Here is a 13,710-nt window from a genome sequence, read left to right as displayed (position 1 = left end):
TTACTCATTTTGGTAGAGTTGTTTACTCATTTTGGAAGAGATGTTTACTCATTTCTGTAGAATTGTTTACTCTGTGTGGTGGAGTTGTTTACTCTGTGTGGTGGAGTTGTTTACTCTGGGCATGTCTGGGTGGTCTTACCCTCTTTGTGGTGGAGTTGTTTACTCATTTTGGTAGAGTTGTTTACTCATTTTGGTAGAGTTGTTTACTCATTTTGGAAGAGATGTTTACTCATTTCGGTAGAATTGTTTACTCTGTGTGGTGGAGTTGTTTACTCTGTGTGGTGTAGTTGTTTACTCTGGGCATGTCTGGGTGGTCTTACCCTCTTTTTGGTGGAGTTTTTTTCTCATTTTGGTAGTTGTTTACTCTTTGTGGTGGAGTTGTTTACTCTATGTGGTGGAGTTGTTTACTCTGGGCATGTCTGGTTGGTATTACCCTCTTTGTGGTGGAGTTGTTTACTCATTTTGGAAGAGTTGTTTACTCTGTGTGGTGTAGTTGTTTACTCTGGGCATGTCTGGGTGGTCTTACCCTCTTTGTGGTGGAGTTTTTTTCTCATTTTGGCAGTTGTTTACTCTTTGTGGTGGAGTTGTTTACTCTATGTGGTGGAGTTGTTTACTCTGGGCATGTCTGGTTGGTATTACCCTCTTTGTGGTGGAGTTGTTTACTCATTTTGGTAGAGTTGTTTACTCATTTTGGAAGAGTTGTTTCCTCTGTGTGGTGGAGTTGTTTACTCTGTTTGGTGGAGTTGTTTATTCTGTGTGGTGTAGTTGTTTACTCTGGACATGTCTGGATGGTCTTACCCACTTTGTGGTGGAGTTGATTACTTATTTTGGTAGAGTTGTTTACTCATTTTGGTAGATTTGTTTACTCATTTTGGAAGAGTTGTTTACTCTGTGTGGTGGAGTTGTTTACTCTGGACATGTCTGGGTAGTCTTACCCTCTCTGTGGTGGAGTTGTTTACTCATTTTGGTAGTGTTGTTTACTCATTTTTGAAGAGTTGTTTACTCTGTGTGGTAGAGTTGTTTACTCTGTGTGGTGGAGTTGTTTATTCTGTGTGGTGGAGTTGTTTACTCTGGACATGTCTGGATGGTCTTACCCTCTTTGTGGTGGAGTTGTTTACTCTTTTTGGTAGTTGTTTACTCTTTGTGGTGGAGTTGTTTACTCATTTTGGAAGAGATGTTTGCTCATTTTGGTAGAATTGTTTTCTCTGTGTGGTGGAGTTGTTTACTTTGTGTGGTGGAGTTGTTTACTCTGTGCATGTCTGGGTGGTCTTACCCTCGTTGGGGTGGAGTTGTTTACTCATTTTGGTAGAGTTGTTTACTCATTTTGGTATAGTTGTTTACTCATTTTGGAAGAGTTGAATGTGTGGTGGAGTTGTTTACTCTGTGTAGTGGAGTTGTTTATTCTTTGTGGTGGAGTTGTTTACTCTTGGCATATCTGTGTGGTCATACCCTCTTTGTGGTGGAGTTGTTTACTGTGTGTGGTGGAGTTGTTTACTCTGTGTGGTGGATTTGTTTATTCTGTGTGGTGGAGTTGTTTACTGTGGGCATGTCTCGGTGGTCTTACCCTCCTTGTGGTGGAGTTGTTTACTAATTTTGGTAGAGTTGTTTACTCATTTTGTTAGAGTTGTTTACTAATTTTCGTAGAGTTGTTTACTGATTTTGGAAGAGTTGTTTACTCATTTTGGTGGAGTTGTTTACTCTGGGCGGTGGAGTTGTTTACTCTGGGTGGTGAAGTTGTTTACTCTGTGTTGTTTACTCTGGGTGGTGGAGTGGCTTACTCTGTGTGGTAGAGTTGTTTACTCTGTGTGGTGGAGTTGTTTACTCTGTGTGGTAGATGTGTGGTGGTTTTGTTTACTCTGTGTGGTAGAGTTGTTTACTCATTTTGGTAGAGTTGTTTACTCATTTTGGAAGAGTTGTGTACTCTGTGTAGTGGAGTTGTTTACTCTGGACATGTCTGGATGGTCTTACCCTCTTTGTGGTGGAGTTGTTTACTCATTTTGGTAGAGTTGTTTACTCATTTTGGAAGAGTTGTGTACTCTGTGTGGTGGAGTTGTTTACTCTGAACATGTCTGGGTGGTCTTACCCTCTTTGTGGTGGAGTTGTTTACTCATTTTGGTAGAGTTGTTTACTCATTTTGGAAGAGTTGTTTACTCATTTTGGAAGAGTTGTTTACTCATTTTGGTATAGTTGTTTACTCATTTTGGTAGAGTTGTTTACTCATTTTAGTAGAGTTGTTTACTCTGTGTGGTGGAGTTGTTTACTCTATGTGGTGGAGTTGTTTACTCTGGGCATGTCAGGGTGGTCTTACCCTCTTTGTGGTGGAGTTGTTTACTCATTTTGGTAGAGTTGTTTACTCTGTGTGGTGGAGTTGTTTACTCTGTGTGGTAGAGTTGTTTACTCTGGACATGTCTGGGTGGTCTTACCCTCTTTGTGGTGGAGTTGTTTACTCATTTTGGTAGAGTTGTTTGCTCATTTTGGTAGAGTTGTTTACTCATTTTGGAAGAGTTGTTTACTCTGTGTGGTGGAGTTGTTTACTCTGGACATGTCTGAGTGGTCTTACCCTAATTGTGGTAGAGTTGTTTACTCATTTTGGAAGAGTTGTTTACTCTGGGTGGTGGAGTTGCTTACTCTGGACATGTCTGGGTGGTCTTACCCTCTTTGTAGTGGAGTTGTTTACTCATTTTGGTAGAGTTGTTTACTCATTTTGGAAGAGTTGTTTACTCTGTGTGGTGGAGTTGTTTACTCTGTGTGGTGGAGTTGTTTATTCTGTGTGGTGGAGTTGTTTACTCTGGACATGTCTGGATGGTCTTACCCTCTTTGTGGTGGAGTTGTTTACTCATTTTGGTAGAGTTGTTTACTCATTTTGGTAGAGTTGTTTACTCATTTTGGAAGAGATGTTTACTCATTTCTGTAGAATTGTTTACTCTGTGTGGTGGAGTTGTTTACTCTGTGTGGTGGAGTTGTTTACTCTGGGCATGTCTGGGTGGTCTTACCCTCTTTGTGGTGGAGTTGTTTACTCATTTTGGTAGAGTTGTTTACTCATTTTGGTAGAGTTGTTTACTCATTTTGGAAGAGATGTTTACTCATTTCGGTAGAATTGTTTACTCTGTGTGGTGGAGTTGTTTACTCTGTGTGGTGTAGTTGTTTACTCTGGGCATGTCTGGGTGGTCTTACCCTCTTTTTGGTGGAGTTTTTTTCTCATTTTGGTAGTTGTTTACTCTTTGTGGTGGAGTTGTTTACTCTATGTGGTGGAGTTGTTTACTCTGGGCATGTCTGGTTGGTATTACCCTCTTTGTGGTGGAGTTGTTTACTCATTTTGGTAGAGTTGTTTACTCATTTTGGAAGAGTTGTTTCCTCTGTGTGGTGGAGTTGTTTACTCTGTTTGGTGGAGTTGTTTATTCTGTGTGGTGTAGTTGTTTACTCTGGACATGTCTGGATGGTCTTACCCACTTTGTGGTGGAGTTGTTTACTTATTTTGGTAGAGTTGTTTACTCATTTTGGTAGATTTGTTTACTCATTTTGGAAGAGTTGTTTACTCTGTGTGGTGGAGTTGTTTACTCTGGACATGTCTGGGTAGTCTTACCCTCTCTGTGGTGGAGTTGTTTACTCATTTTGGTAGTGTTGTTTACTCATTTTGGTAGAGTTGATTACTCATTTTGGAAGAGTTGCTTACTCTGTGTGGTAGAGTTGTTTACTCTGGACATGTCTGCGTGGTCTTACCCTCTTTGTGGTGGAGTTGTTTACTCATTTTGGTAGAGTTGTTTACTCATTTTGGAAGAGTTGTTTACTCTGTGTTGTGGAGTTGTTTACTCTGTGTGGTGGAGTTGCTTATTCTGTGTGGTGGAGTTGTTTACTCTGGACATGTCTGGATGATCTTACCCTCTTTGTGTTGGAGTTGTTTACTCATTTTGGTAGAGTTGTTTACTCTGTGTGGTGGAGTTGTTTACTCTGGACATGTCTGGGTGGTCTTACCCTCTATGTGGTGGAGTTGTACACTCATTTTGGTAGAGTTGTTTACTCATTTTTGAAGAGTTGTTTACTCTGTGTGGTAGAGTTGTTTACTCTGTGTGGTGGAGTTGTTTATTCTGTGTGGTGGAGTTGTTTACTCTGGACATGTCTGGATGGTCTTACCCTCTTTGTGGTGGAGTTGTTTACTCATTTTGATAGAGTTGTTTACTCTAGGCATGTCTGGGTGGTCTTACCCTCATTTTGGTGGAGTTGTTTACTCTGTGTGGTGGAGTTGTTTACTCTGTGTGGTGGAGTTGTTTATTCTGTGTGGTGGAGTTGTTTACTCTGGACATGTCTGGATGGTCTTACCCTCTTTGTGGTGGAGTTGTTTACTCATTTTGGTAGAGTTGTTTACTCATTTTGGTAGAGTTGTTTACTCATTTTGGAAGAGATGTTTACTCATTTCTGTAGAATTGTTTACTCTGTGTGGTGGAGTTGTTTACTCTGTGTGGTGGAGTTGTTTACTCTGGGCATGTCTGGGTGGTCTTACCCTCTTTGTGGTGGAGTTGTTTACTCATTTTGGTAGAGTTGTTTACTCATTTTGGTAGAGTTGTTTACTCATTTTGGAAGAGATGTTTACTCATTTCGGTAGAATTGTTTACTCTGTGTGGTGGAGTTGTTTACTCTGTGTGGTGTAGTTGTTTACTCTGGGCATGTCTGGGTGGTCTTACCCTCTTTGTGGTGGAGTTTTTTTCTCATTTTGGCAGTTGTTTACTCTTTGTGGTGGAGTTGTTTACTCTATGTGGTGGAGTTGTTTACTCTGGGCATGTCTGGTTGGTATTACCCTCTTTGTGGTGGAGTTGTTTACTCATTTTGGTAGAGTTGTTTACTCATTTTGGAAGAGTTGTTTCCTCTGTGTGGTGGAGTTGTTTACTCTGTTTGGTGGAGTTGTTTATTCTGTGTGGTGTAGTTGTTTACTCTGGACATGTCTGGATGGTCTTACCCACTTTGTGGTGGAGTTGATTACTTATTTTGGTAGAGTTGTTTACTCATTTTGGTAGATTTGTTTACTCATTTTGGAAGAGTTGTTTACTCTGTGTGGTGGAGTTGTTTACTCTGGACATGTCTGGGTAGTCTTACCCTCTCTGTGGTGGAGTTGTTTACTCATTTTGGTAGTGTTGTTTACTCATTTTGGTAGAGTTGATTACTCATTTTGGAAGAGTTGCTTACTCTGTGTGGTAGAGTTGTTTACTCTGGACATGTCTGCGTGGTCTTACCCTCTTTGTGGTGGAGTTGTTTACTCATTTTGGTAGAGTTGTTTACTCATTTTGGAAGAGTTGTTTACTCTGTGTTGTGGAGTTGTTTACTCTGTGTGGTGGAGTTGCTTATTCTGTGTGGTGGAGTTGTTTACTCTGGACATGTCTGGATGATCTTACCCTCTTTGTGTTGGAGTTGTTTACTCATTTTGGTAGAGTTGTTTACTCTGTGTGGTGGAGTTGTTTACTCTGGACATGTCTGGGTGGTCTTACCCTCTTTGTGGTGGAGTTGTACACTCATTTTGGTAGAGTTGTTTACTCATTTTTGAAGAGTTGTTTACTCTGTGTGGTAGAGTTGTTTACTCTGTGTGGTGGAGTTGTTTATTCTGTGTGGTGGAGTTGTTTACTCTGGACATGTCTGGATGGTCTTACCCTCTTTGTGGTGGAGTTGTTTACTCATTTTGATAGAGTTGTTTACTCTAGGCATGTCTGGGTGGTCTTACCCTCATTTTGGTGGAGTTGTTTACTCATTTTGGTAGTTGTTTACTCTTTGTGGTGGAGTTGTTTACTCTATATGGTGGAGTTGTTTACTCTGGGCATTTCTGGGTGGTCTTACCCTCTTTGTGGTGAAGTTGTTTACTCATTTTGGTAGAGTTGTTTACTCATTTTGGAAGAGTTGTTTACTCTGTGTGGTGGAGTTGTTTATTCTGTGTGGTGGAGTTGTTTACTCTGGACATGTCTGGATGGTCTTACCCTCTTCGTGGTGGAGTTGTTCACTCATTTTGGTAGAGTTGTTTACTCATTTTGGTAGAGTTGTTTACTCATTTTGGAAGAGATGTTTACTCTGTGTGGTGGAGTTGTTTACTCTGGACATGTCTGGGTGGTCTTACCCTCTTTGTGGTGGAGTTGTTTACTCATTTTGGTAGAGTTGTTTACTCATTTTGGAAGAGTTGTTTACTCTGTGTGGTGGAGTTGTTTACTCTGGACATGTCTGGGTGGTCTTACCCTCTTTGTGGTGGAGTTGTTTACTCATTTTGGAAGAGTTGTTCACTCATTTTGGAAGAGTTGTTTACTCTGTGTGGTGGAGTTGTTTACTCTAGACATGTCTGGGTGGTCTTACCCTCTTTGTGGTGGAGTTGTTTACTCATTTTGGTAGAGTTGTTTACTCAATTTGGTAGAGTTGTTTACTCATTTTGGAAGAGATGTTTACTCATTTTGGTAGAATTGTTTACTCTGTTTGGTGGAGTTGTTTACTCTGTGTGGTGGAGTTGTTTACTCTGGGCATGTCTGGGTGGTCTTACCCTCTTTGTGGTGGGGTTGTTTACTAATTTAGTAGAGTTGTTTACTCATTTTGGTTGAGTTGTTTACTCATTTTTGAAGAGATGTTTGCTCATTTTGGTAGAATTGGTTACTCTGTGTGGTGGAGTTGTTTATTCTGTGTGGTGGAGTTGTTTACTCTGGGCATGTCTGGGTGGTCTTACCCTCTTTGTGGTGGAGTTGTTTACTCATTTAGTAGAGTTGTTTACTCAGTTTGGTAGAGTTGTTTACTCATTTTTGAAGAGATGTCTGTGTGGTGGAGTTGTTTACTCTGGGCATGTCTGGGTGGTCTTACCCTCGTTGTGGTGGAGTTGTTTACCAAAATGAGTAAACAACTCTAGCAAAATGTGTAGAGTTGTTTACTCATTTTGGATGAGTTGAATGTGTGGTGGAGTTGTTTACTCTGTGTAGTGGAGTTGTTTATTCTTTGTGGTGGAGATCTTTAATTTTACTTTTGGCATATCTGTGTGGTCTTACCCTCTTTGTGGTGGAGTTGTTTACTATGTGTGGTGAAGTTGTTTACTCTGTGTGGTGGAGTTGTTTATTCTGTGTGGTTTAGTTGTTTACTCTGGGCATGTCTGGGTGGTCTTACCCTCTTTGTGGTGGAGTTGTTTACTAATTTTGGTAGAGTTGTTTACTAATTTTGGTAGAGTTGTTTACTCATTTTGGAAGAGTTGTTTACTCATTTTGGTGGAGTTGTTTACTCTGGGCGGTGGAGTTGTTTACTCTGGGTGGTGGAGTTGTTTACTCTGTTGTTTACTCTGTGTGGTAGATGTGTGGTGGAGTTGTTTACTCTGTGTGGTGGAGTTGTTTACTCTGTGTGGTAGAGTTGTTTACTCATTTTGGTAGAGTTGTTTACTCTGTGTGGTGGAGTTGTTTACTCTGTATGGTGGAGTTGTTTACTCTGTGTGGTGCAGTTGTTTTCTCTGTGTGGTGGAGTTGTTTACTTTTTGTGAGTGGGGTTGACTTCTTTAATAATGAAAATGGATATGATTATTGACGGCTGCACATTAAACATATTAAATAATGTTTTTTTTCTGAATGAAAACGTTTAAACAAAAGCTGTTCAAATTTAAAATGAAACAAACAGGAAGTACATGTTTCAGTACAGCGGACACTAGATATCTGCTATTCCATAGTTGATAGGACATATGTTCCAAAATCTGTGGCTAGTTATTAGGGATTGAGGAGGTTGAGGGGGGTTATTGCTGTTTTGTTGGCAAGTTGGGAGGGGGCATTTCATGGGTGGATAGTGGGCTGGATCATGAAAGTGACAGGGTGGTCAGTGGGCATGCCTGAGTAACTTCTGGGCATGTCTGGGTGGTCTTACCCTGTTTTTTGTTTGTTTTTATAGAAAACACTATAGAATCTTCTAGAATTGTTTTCACCCATTATATTTAAAACATGTTTCCATTTTAATTTCCATTATGAACAATTAATTTAATCAAAAGCAAAAATAAATTAATGTTCATCAAATAACTATCACCTAGATTACGAGTTGTTTTGAGCGTTATATGGAAAGTAAAGAACACTGCAAAAGTTGCGTTATTTAACCCCCTATAGCGCTGCCATTACAAGTTTAATAAAACCCGGCTTGTGCGGGCGATATGGCTGTGTTGAGCTTCATACCGCACACAAAAGCAGCAGTGTTTTGACATGCTTATGCGCGCTTTCCCCATAGACTTCAATGGGGAGAGCCAGGTAAAAAAATGTCTAACACCTGCGATTGCGGAAACAAAAGCTCTGTAACGCAGCCCCATTGATGTCTATGGGGAAAAAGAAAAGACAGTTTAAACCTAACACCCTAACATAAACTCCACATCTAAACACTCCTAATCTGCCGCCCCCGACATCGCCGACGCCTGCCTACAGTTATTAACCCCTAATCTGCTGCTCCCGATATCGCAGATGCCTAAATAAAGTTTTTAACCCCTAATCTGCCGCTCCCGATATCGCTGCCACTATACTTAAGTTATTAACCCCTATTCCGCCGCACCCCAACTTTGCTGCAACTATATTAAAGTTATTAACCCCTATTCCATCGCTCCCGATATCGCTGCTACCTAAATAAAGCTATTAACCCCTAAACCTCTTGTCTCCCACATCACTACCACTAAATAAACCTATTAAACCCTAAACCACCAGCCCCCCACATCGCAACAACCTAAATTAAACTATTAACTCCTAACCCTAACATAACCCTAACGTAACCCTAACCCTTACACTATATAAACCCCCATTCCCCAAACTACCAAGGACCCAAAACAGGGCCTTTTGTAGGGCATTGCCCTGAGATAAACATCTCTTTATCTCCAAAAAAATACAAACGCCCCCTAACACTATACAAACCCTCACCCCACAAACTACCAAGGGCCCTTAAAAGGGCCTTTTGGGGGGGCCCTTAGAAGGGCCTTTTGTAGGGCATTGCCCTGAGATAAACAGCTCTTTTGCTCCAAAAAAATACAAACACCCCCTAACACTATACAAACCTCCACCCCCAAACTACCAAGGGCCATTAAAAGGGCCTTTTGCAGGGCATTGCCCTAAGTTAAACAGCTCTTTTGCTACAAAAAAACACCCCCCTAAAAATATACATTACACAAAATAAAAAACAAAATTATCCAAAATAAAAAAGAATAACACCTAATCTAACAGCCCTATCAAAATAAAAAAGCCCACCCAAAATAAAAAAAAAACCCTAGCCTACAACAAACTACCATTGGCCCTTAAAAGGGCCTTTTGTGGGTTATTGCCCCAAAGATATCAGCTCTTTTACCTGTAAAAAAAAACACAACAACCCCCCAACAGTAAAACCCACCACCCAACCAAGCCCCCAAAATAAAAAAAAACTAATTCTAAAAAAACCTAAGCTACCCATTGCCCTGAAAAGGGCATTTGTATGGGCATTGCCTTTAAAAGGGCATTTAGCTCTTTTACTGCCCAGACCCTAAACTAAAAAATAAAACCCACCCAATAAACCCTTAGAAAAGCCTAACCCCCTGACGATCCACTTACAGTTTTTGAAGTCCCACTTGAACGATCTTCATTCCGGAGTTGAAGTCCTAATCCAGGCAGCAAGAAGTCTTCATCCAGACGGCCTCTTCAAACTTCATCCCGGCGGCGACGTCCTGATCCAAGCGGATCCAACCAGGTGTCATCTTCTATCTTGATCCCATAGGCGCAGAGCGGGTCCATCCTGAAGACATCCGGCGCGGAGCATCCTCTTCATACGGTCACCGCCGTACACTGAATTTTCAATGCAAGGTACTCGATCCAAGATGGAGTCACTTGCATTCCTATTGGCTGAAAAATTTGAATCAGTTGATAGGAATTAGAGCTGCTAAAATCCTATTGGCTGTTCATATCAGCCAATAGGATTTAAGCAGCTCTTATTCTATTGGATGATGAATCAGCCAATAGAATGAGAGCTGCTTAAATCCTATTGGCTGTTCAAATCAGCCAGTAGGATTTAAGGGGTTTAGGGGTAAATAGTTTAATTTAGTTTATTTCATTGTGGGGGTGCTTGCAGTTTAGGGGTTAATAGGTTTAGTATAGTGGCGGAGGTGTAGGGCTTAATAACTTTAGTATAGTGGAGGCAATGTGGGCGGATGGCAGATTAGGGTTTAATAATATTTAAATAGTGTTTGCGATGTGGGAGGGCGGTGGTTTAGGGATAATAACTTTAGTATAGTGGTGAGGATGTCAGGGAGTGACGGAATAAGGGTTAATATTTTTTTAAAGTGATGGCGATATTGGGAGCGGCAGATTAGGGGTTAAAATATTTAATTTAGTGTTTGTGATGCGGGAGGGCCTCGGTTTAAGGGTTAATAGGTAGTTTATGTGTGTTAGTGTACTTTTAACACTTTAGTTATGAGTTTTATGTTACAGCTTTGTAGCGTAAAACTCATAACTACTGACTTTAGATGGCGCTATGGATCTTATCATTTTAGGCTGTAATGCTCGCTTTTTAGCCAGAACGCAAAACTCGTAATACCGGCGCTATGGGATTCCCATGAAAAAACGTAATTTTTAGAGGTGCGGGACTGACGTTGCGTTACAGGCTAAAAGGCTTGCGGTACAGCTATACCGACAAGACTTGTAATGGTTGCATTAGGGAAAATGATGCTGCTATTTGACTCATAGCGCAGAACTCGTAATCTAGGTGTATATTTTTTCTTTGGCATGAATTCAGATCATTTTAACACCACTGTAATCATACTTAACAACATCTCAAGTACAGAAAAAAGAACTGTAATTTTTTCAATATTGCTGCCTTTAGCACTCTTTGCTGGAATGGAAAATCCTTAAGACACTATCTCTGTGTTCGATATTTGAAAAATAATATCAAATTAAAGCAAGTCAGAAAAGTGAATCTAATCATGGAGTTGTGGCTCCCTAACGTAAGTCCTATAGAACCCCCAATCCTGATTGCAGCGCTTCCAAGCTGGAAAGATTTCAGATGCTCTAAATTTGGAAAATACATTTTTTTGTTTTTCTTGTCCTGTGCTCTGCTCAGCTCCCTGAGGCATTATTGCTTCCAGCACTGATTGTTCCTTCCACTAAAATTGTTTGACTAGACATTTTAGCAATGTGGAAGAACAGCGCAAAAGAGGAGAAAGTTAAAAATAGCTTGGGGGGGGTGTGTGCTAACTTTTTATCCACATTTTACATTTGAGCAGCTGCTAATTATATAGTTTTAAACAATGGGGTCTCTGCTTTGTGTTATCGATTCTGCTGATTATGTTGCAAATAAGGGTCATGATATTATTATAAAATATAATATTTATTGATTTATATTAAAGGGACATGAAAAATAAATTTAACTTCCATGGTACAGATAGAGAGTAGAAGAATAATATTAATTTCTGGTTTACTTTTAATCTGAAATGTACCTGTTTCTTTTAGTCTCTTGGTTGAAACCCCCCGCCCCTTTCCATGAGAGCATATTAAAGTAGCCTCAGGAGTGTGCACATCTGCTGAACTCTATGTGCCTGCAGCAGTGTAGCAATGTTATACAAGTAACTTGTAAAGGGAGAATTATTGTGCAGCAGCTTCAGCCACTCTGTTTGCAAAACTCTATGGTAAACTAAAACAGTAAACATAACAGCTGTATAGCTGGAAGAGCTGCAATTTTTTTAAAATTGGATAAGCAAGTCTGAGCTTTATGTTTGAAGGTGACAGTGGACAACATTCTCCCATTTCACTAGCCTCACCAGCTTCTCCAATTTCACTAATTCCTATGTTGTTCTGCGCATGTAATTTACTAAAGCTCACTCATTTGCCCAGTCCTCAGTGCATTTGTTGCATAGAATAACACAGGAGATGGTGAAGCTGGAGAGTCCAGAGAAATCTCCTAGGCCTAGATTTGGAGTTTGGCGGTAGCCGTGAAAACCAGCGTTAGAAGCTCCTAACGCTGGTTTTAGGCTACCGCCGGTATTTGGTGTCACTCAAAAAAGGGTCTAACGCTCACTTTTTAGCCGCGACTTTTCCATACCGCAGATCCCCTTACGTCAATTGCGTATCCTATTTTTTCAATGGGATCTTTCTAACTCCGGTATTTAGAGTCGTGTCTGAAGTGAGCGTTAGAATTCTAACGACAAAACTCCAGCCGCAGAAAAAAGTCAGTAGTTAAGAGCTTTCTGGGCTAACGCCGGTTTATAAAGCTCTTAACTACTGTGCTCTAAAGTACACTAACACCCATAAACTACCTATGTACCCCTAAACCGAGGTCCCCCCACATCGCCGCCACTCGATTAAAATTTTTTAACCCCTAATCTGCCGACCGCCACCTACGTTATACTTATGTACCCCTAATCTGCTGCCCCTAACACCGCCGACCCCTGTTTTATATTTATTAACCCCTAACCTGCCCCCCACAACGTCGCCGCCAGCTACCTACACCTATTAACACCTAATCTGCCGACAGCAAAGCGCCGCCACCTACATTATAGCTATGTACCCCTAATCTGCTGCCCCTAACACCGCCGACCCCTATATTATATTTATTAACCCCTAATCTGCTGCCCTCAACGTCGCCTCCACCTGCCTACACTTAATAACCCCTAATCTGCCGACTAGACCGCACCGCTATTATAATAAAGTTATTAACCCCTAATCTGCCTCACTAACCCTATAATAAATAGTATTAACCCCTAATCTGCCCTCCCTAACATCGCCGACACCTAACTTCAAACATTAACCCCTAATCTGCCGACCGGAGCTCACCGCTATTCTAATAAATGTATTAACCCCTAAAGCTAAGTCTAACCCTAACACTAACACCCCCCTAAGTTAAAAATAATTTAAATCTAACGAAATTAATTAACTCTTATTAAATAAATTATTCCTATTTAAAGCTAAATACTTACCTGTAAAATAAATCCTAATATAGCTACAATATAAATTATAATTATATTATAGCTATTTTAGGATTTATATTTATTTTACAGGTAACTTTGTATTTATTTTAACCAGGTACAATAGCTATTAAATAGTTAAGAACTATTTAATAGCTACCTAGTTAAAATAATTACAAAATTACCTGTAAAATAAATCCTAACCTAAGTTACAATTAAACCTAACACTACACTATCAATAAATAAATTAAATACAATACCTACAAATAACTACAATGAAATAAACTAACTAAAGTACAAAAAATAAAAAAGAACTAAGTTACAAAAAATAATTTTTTTTTTACAAACATAAGAAAAATATTACAACAATTTTAAACTAATTACACCTACTCTAAGCCCCCTAATAAAATAACAAAGCCCCCCAAAATAAAAAAATGCCCTACCCTATTCTAAATTACTAAAGTTCAAAGCTCTTTTACCTTACCAGCCCTGAACAGGGCCCTTTGCGGGGCATGCCCCAAGAAGTTCAGCTCTTTTGCCTGTAAAAAAAAACATACAATACCCCCGCCCCAACATTACAACCCACCACCCACATACCCCTAATCTAACCCAAACCCCCCTTAAATAAACCTAACACTAAGCCCCTGAAGATCTTCCTACCTTATCTTCACCATACCAGGTTCACCGATCGATCCAGAAGAGCTCCTCCGATGTCCTGATCCAAGCCCAAGCGGGGGGCTGAAGAGGTCCATGATCCGGCTGAAGTCATCATCCAAGCGGGAGCTCAAGAGGTCCATGATCCGAATGAAGTCTTCATCCAAGCGGGAGCTGAA

The sequence above is a fragment of the Bombina bombina genome, chromosome 1, assembly GCF_027579735.1.
Source record: "Bombina bombina isolate aBomBom1 chromosome 1, aBomBom1.pri, whole genome shotgun sequence".
Taxonomy (NCBI): domain Eukaryota; kingdom Metazoa; phylum Chordata; class Amphibia; order Anura; family Bombinatoridae; genus Bombina; species Bombina bombina.
Note: the sequence above shows the minus strand (reverse complement) of the source record.